This window comes from Pteropus vampyrus, unplaced genomic scaffold (assembly GCF_000151845.1).
Source record: "Pteropus vampyrus isolate Shadow unplaced genomic scaffold, Pvam_2.0 Scaffold322, whole genome shotgun sequence".
Classification (NCBI taxonomy): Eukaryota; Metazoa; Chordata; class Mammalia; order Chiroptera; family Pteropodidae; genus Pteropus; species Pteropus vampyrus.
The window spans coordinates 1,684,490-1,691,412 of record NW_011889103.1 but is presented as its reverse complement, the minus strand read 5'-3'; the positions used below and the strand labels follow the sequence as shown (position 1 = coordinate 1,691,412).

Sequence of the window (6,923 nt, the reverse complement as noted above, 5' to 3'; positions counted from 1 at the left end):
ATATATATATATGCCTTACTGTTAAAGTGTACAGTTGAAACTTATTGAATTTTGTTAACCAATGTCACCATAAAAAATTAAAATAACAAAGAAACTCCAACTCAAATTGAACCTTTAAATAAGACCCGGAGTCTCATAACATAATTCTGAAATGTCCAGATTTCTATCTGTGGCTTTCTTTCGGCCTTCAGCATAAAGTGGAGGAGGCTGAGGCTGGACGTCACACTTGGCTAAGTAGCTGGGACTTGGATGACACTGGCACGGCCTCTCAGGTACCTGGCCCTTGGTGATCAGCAGGCACCAGGAGAGTGTATCATGGTAGGTGATACCCATGTGAACTGGATATGAACACAGATTGATACAAAGAGCAGGCACACACCTTTTGACAAATCTGGAATGTCTTTGTACTGATTACAACCTAAAGCTACATTAAAGCCTAAAAACTTTAATAGATATGCGCCTGGGAAATATTGCTACACACGGTATTGAATTTTTAAAATTTACATTGTTTTCAATTAGAATTTTCATTTAATTGTTTTGGGTATCCAGCATAGTTGTTAGACATTGATATAACATATCCTGTCCAACAGAGAAGTAGTGATGGGACTATGATGGTACCCATACAAAGGGGAAAAGACTAAGGACCAAGCGCAGAGTCATGCCACTGCAAAGTGAACATGAAGAGGACCCTCGAGATGGATTCAGGAAAGGCAGGTGCACTGGAAAACTGCTTTGAGCACTCGCTGGATGTGGGGCACCCCAAAGAATTCCATAAAGGGAGTCTGTTTTGAGACTACTGGAAAGCCTTTGATTGTGTCGGTCGTGAAAACCTATAGGTTTCTCTGGAAGAACCAGGCATGCCTCAGCACTCGATGGTCCTGATGCATGACCTGTGTTGTAGACAGGAAACCACTATCAGGACACAACATGGAGACAAAGGACTGTTTCCTATAGGCAGAGGTGTCAGACACGGGTGCATTCTACCTGCCTATTTGTTTAGTCTGTACGCAGAATGTATCCTATAAACAACTGGACTAGACTCAGAGGAAGGTGTAAAAATTGGTGGAAGATAGAGAAATATCTTAACATGCAGATGACACCATCTTACTAGGAGAATGTAGCAAAGATTAGACACAATTTCTGATGAAATTACAAGAATGCAGTGCAAATGCAAAGTAGCATTTGAACGTAAAGATGACAAAATCATGACTACAGAAGAAATATACAACTTTCACATGGACAATGAAGCCACTGAAATGGCTCAAGGTGTCGCTGACTTTGTTTCTGTCATCAATTCAAATGGAGACTACAGACAAGAAATCAAGAGAAAGCTGAGACTTGGAAGAGTGGCAGTGGAAGGATTAGGAAAGATCACCACAAACAAGGATGTGTCATTAGAGACCAAGGTCAACCGTACACTCATATCCCTAGCTATCCTGTTCTGATATGAAAGCTGGCCTGTGAATAAGGATGACAGGGGGAAAAAAATTCATTTCAAATACGTCATTGGAGGAAAGCTCTATAGATACCCAGGATTGACAGACAGACAAACAAGCACGTTCTAGGGCAAATGGAACCTGAAACAGCGATGGAGGCAAAAATGACAAAGCTGAAGTGGTCCTACTTCAGACACGTCATGAGAAGTCAGGGTTCTTTGGAAAAAACAATAATACTGGAAAAAATAGAAAGCAGAAGGAAAAGAGGAAGCTCAAATATGATATGGGTTGACTCTATCAAAGGAGCCATACACACACGAGTCTACAAAAGTTGGGCAGGACTGTTGGGGACAAGACACTATGAACAGCACTCATTCACAGAGTCACCAGGCATTGGAGCGAGTCAATGCATATCACACACACACACACACACACACACACACACACACCCCACAACCATCTTGACGTTTTATGTACTGTGTAATGTAATTTTTCAAAACTTAGGTGAAAGTCTTTTTTAAAACTATACAAGGTATGAGGTATATCATAGATCAGATATAGAATAATTCAAAAATGTAAAGACAGAACTCAGGAGAGAAGAAAAACAAAATTTAAAAATCTCTGCAGAAATAAAATATAAATTAGAAGAAACACGGTGACAATCATGGCATAGAAGATTTTAAAAAATGGGATCACTATTGGAAAAGAAATTCAGAAAGAGAGTATAAAATAGTTGGTCACTAGGATCTAAAGTTGAAGAGAATCAATGAGAAGATATCTGATATGTAACAATTTGAGTGCCTGAAAAACAATAACCAAAGCCATGATTCAAAGCAAGTATTAACAATTATAATTCATTCCTTCTGGAAAGAAAAAAATGCTTTGAAATTGTTTATTAAAGAGAACACTGAGCACCCACTTGGAATGACTAACAGCAAGTGATAGCTAGCAAAATACTGCACATGTAAGATAGGAAAAATCGTTTAGGCATCAATAATCACAGAGCAAATGACTTATAAGGGAAAACATTACAATTCGATCAACCTTTATCGAAAGAAATACTGTGTCAAAAGAAAACAGAGCAACGTATTGAAATACTCAATGGAAGAAATAAAGAGTCAGGAACTTGATACCAGCCAAGCTGACTTTCAGGTCTAAAAGGCCCTGACATCCAAGTCATCGAGAAGATCTTGCGTGACAGTGTCCCACATGCAACGAAATAAAGAAACCTCAAACAAAAACTCCGCAGAAGGACACTGACATAAGGATGGCTGGTAAGGACTACATTTGTAAAGATTCAATGAAAGTTGTATGAAATAAGGAGTGATACTGGTGTGGTCACTAGGAAGACTGTCTCACAGTAATGCATTCAGTTCCAACTCTAAAGTATTTTCCTATATCTGTGTTTGATTATATAGAAAAACACTTTTAAAGCAACTAGCAAGTGATAAATGTTATTTAATATGTAAAAAACTTCTATATTAAATGTACATGTACCTAGAACTAGCACTAGATCTATTCAATACAAAACTAAAGTCCTACTAAGGGCAACACTCCGGGAGAGCAGCAGCAGGGAGGCTCCTGTCCTTGGTCCTCACTGAAGGTCCCTGACGCTGTAGAAGCTCCATCCCCTCGGAGGCCCTGGCTGAGGCCTCCAGGTCATGACCACCACAGGTGTCAACAAGAACCTGCAACACAAACACAGGTGCTGGAATCACTGGGAAGCCACAGAAACAGATGGAGGAGAGATTGTGGAGGTGGGTGTGCAGGACCCAGAAGGCTCCTCAGACCTTAGAAGGTGACCTCGGGACCTCCATCCCGAGGGTTCAGTTTTGAGGAAGAACTGTCGGTTCTCTTCTCTTTGGACACAGTGTTCCTCACCCAGCACACAAAGTCCACAGAACGGATGAGTGATAGAGGCAAATATTCCACATGAAAATGACACTGTATTCTCAGCAAGAGTGTCTGAAGATAAATACTAGACTACTATGGAGAAAGTCACAGGGAATTGATCTCAGCTATCCCTGGAGGCTCCTCCTGACTCAGATTCCTCCAGAACTGGTTGTGGCATGGGGCTACACTGGGGGCCACCTGCAAAAGGGAGGAGCCCTGCCCAGCACTCAGCTAAGGGGGGAGAAGGGGGAGGAGTCATTCTGAGGCCTTCCTTTAATGGAAAGGCTTTGTGAATGAAGTGGCAGCAGTGCTACATCATGAGCATTCAAAATGCCATGAGACTTACCGAGAGGTTATGTTCTGTACTAAATGAATTTTTTATGGCATGGTAACAGATTCTAAAGCATGTTTATCCATTAAGAAGCCAGTGAACATCGTCCTGAGAGGTGATGGGATTTGTGTCCAAGTTAACTGAGGTATATACTTGGCAATAATGAATGCACACATTCAAACTCTACAAGGTCATTAATATATACACTTATGTACCTATCCATTCATGATGTGATGGTGAGGGGCATGTATGTTAGAAAGTTGGCACCAGCAACTGTGGTCTTTACAGTAACAAGAATCAAGGGAAACACTCAAAACACAAAAAAGTCAGAAGCTATGGTACATATATACAATGGAATATTACTCTGCCACAAGAAGAGATAAAATACTGCCATTTGTGACAACATAGATGGACCTCAAAATAATCATGCTCAGCAAAATAAGCCCGACAGAAAAAGTTGAAAATCACATATCACTTATATGTGGGATATAAACCTAAAAGCAACAAATGAACAGGACAAACAAAGAGACTCGTGGACATGGGCTATAAGACTAGTGGTTTACCAGAGGGTAGGGGGGAGGGGGAGGAGGGGGTAGTTTGACGGGGCAAAGGTAGTTAAATATAGGGGGGTAGAGGGAAAGTGAAGTGGGTAAAGGGGACCAAATATATGGCAGCTGAAGGAAACTGGACTTTGGGTGGTAAACACACAACAGAATATACAGATGTCAAATTATATGTACACCTGAAAATTAAAAAACACAAAAAGTCACACACACACACACACTCAGAATCACACCACATAGATTCACATGCCCACACACTCAGACTCATGCACACAAACCTACATCACCTGGAACTGGAGATCACGGCCACAGTTCTTTACCTAGAAAATCAGTTTCCGTCACCACATCCTCGATTCTCACTGCCAGCAAGAAGCTGGAATCAAAGTGGCTCTCCACAGTAAAACCAGCAAGAATACCACCCCTTTCTCAGTTTCTAGATTTTTCCTCAGCAAATGAAGGATTCTAGAATACGTACTATCTTCAAGGGCAAGTGGAACCAATTGAAATGACAGAAAATACTATGAGGGTCACATCATGCCTGGTCCTGCTTGCACAGGTCTTTGCTTAACTCAGTGACATTAGAAAACCAGATGGGAAACGCTGGAGGTGTCAACGAAACCTACCAGGAAGAACAGGACTCAGGTTGAAGGGCACGAACTTTCCTGGAGGAACTCTGTTCTCAAGGCCATTTGGGGTGGGCAATTACAAACTTCTCTACTAAAAAAGAAAAACTGCTAAGATTAAAAAAAAAGCTCCCTCTCATACAGTTTGTAAACTGCTGCTATCATTTTTGAAGGCCCTTTAGGATTAGTTATCAGTTGGTACTAGACTCACACTCGACACTCTCGCCACCAAGTAAATGTCTGTATTATCTGGAATGTACATGCCCACTTTTTCATATCTTAATTTTACTGATAAAGTAATAAAGCCCTATTTCTCTCACAGAAGAAGAGAGAGCTTACCTTGGTGAAGGATTTCACCTCATCTGCCCTCTCACTGGGAGGCTCTTCTCACAGGTCCTCGGGGGAATCTGTGAGGACACAGAGTGACTGTCAGTCCTTGGTGCTGCTGCTTATGAAGGACTAGGGAGCTCTGCTGAGTGCTGACAGGGGCGAGAGTGTACTGATGAGGGTGGTGGGTAAGTATGAACTGAGCTGCTGCTGGGCCCTCCTCCTTGCTCAAGAAAGAAAGGTCAAGGAGAAGAGCAGAGAAGAAATGGCTTTCTGGAAGGAACCTAATCAGTGGGAAATAATCTAACAAAGAATAAACACAAAATCATACTGTTTCAAAGACAGAGGCCTGATTCCTTCTGCCTATTTTGAGATTCAGCTAAATTGCCAGTGTCTTCTTGATTTCCTCCAAGATCATTTCTTCCTATATAATCCACACATACTATTGCTGTGTTCATCAAAACACTTCTGTAAGTTTTTTACTTAATGAAAAGCAAATTTATTGGGGACATAACTCACTTTTACACAAACTATCTTATTACATTTATTCACTAATCCTTTTTCATTAAGTGAATAAAATACAGAAGATTTGAAAACAGTGAAATCCCATTATGTAGAGTTGATGCTATCATCTGTGATAATCTCCTCCCTCTCATTTTTTTCTATATAGTATGTGTGTCATTAAGTCGGTGTGTGTCTACTCTCGCACAGGCCATGGATAGTGGGACAGTTCCTTACGTGGGAGAGGCATGGGGGGCACAGTCTCTGTCTATCCTAGCTGTGCAGGAGGTTTGCAACAAGGGGGATGGGCACCAGGATGCCCTCAATTTTACTCTGAGTTCTCACTTGCCACCGTCCCTTGGGTATGTGCTGACAGGTTTCCATGTTTCTGAGGTTTGCTGTAATGCAGTCTCTTTGATTTTTAACTCTTTGAGATAGAGGCTAAGGGGTGACCTCAGCACTGACAGGTGCTGATCCAGATTGTTCTTCATGGGGCCTCACACCTCTTAGAATCTCTGTGCTGACCTGCAACATGTGGACCTTATATGTGCCTTTCATGCAAACGACTATGCCAAAGTCTGCAGCTAAAGGCACCGACAGCTGCCCTGGTCTATGTGACCAATGAGGACATCTACTCTTGATAGGCAATGTTTGGGAGCTATGTAGACACTAGCACTTCCAGCCGTGTCCACATTTGCTGGAACTCCCTCCCTCTGTGACTAATGACCCCATGGCTGAATGGTGAGTGCCGGTCAATGGTCCAGAGCATCAACATAGGGACCCATGCCTGGGTTCACATGTTGTCTCCTCCACGTAGGAGGTCAAGAGCTTGAGCCATTCATCTCAGCTCTGCCTCTATATGAGGAGATGAAATAGTAACAAAGCTCCAGATACAGCCATGGAGGGAAGAATGACTTATGTAGTCTGTGAAGATGAGAATCTTTTTAGAAAGTGAACCAGGGGAATATGTTGTGTAACTCGGTAAAAGCCTGAGGAAACACACCACGCACACATACTTGCATTCACAATCAGAGCACACACACTCACCAAAAACACTCTCAAACTTCAAGCACACAAACCCCACCACCTAAAAGTCGTCACGGCTGCTGGCCACAGTAGAACTGGCCAGAATTCTTTCCTGCACCACACTCCCTTCCACTACAATCCAACTTTCATTCTCGTCAGGAACACAGATCTGGGGGCCTTCTAGACCAAATGGGCAGGAAAGCCCCACCATGGTCAGCACCCA

The 6,923-nt window shown here is 42.2% G+C and overlaps 1 long non-coding RNA gene across 1 annotated transcript in view; it reads right to left on the bottom strand.

The window, feature by feature from the left end:
- Positions 1 to 2,878: 2,878 nt before the first annotated feature.
- LOC105303953 overlaps positions 2,879 to 6,923 on the bottom strand; it is a 14,929-nt gene continuing 10,884 nt past the window's right edge. Inside the window, exons 7-8 of the long non-coding RNA XR_896948.2 lie at positions 5,186 to 5,253; positions 2,879 to 3,124 (exon numbers count right to left, since the gene is read on the bottom strand). This is a non-coding gene — a long non-coding RNA (uncharacterized LOC105303953). The remainder of the gene's footprint in view (positions 3,125 to 5,185; positions 5,254 to 6,923) is intronic.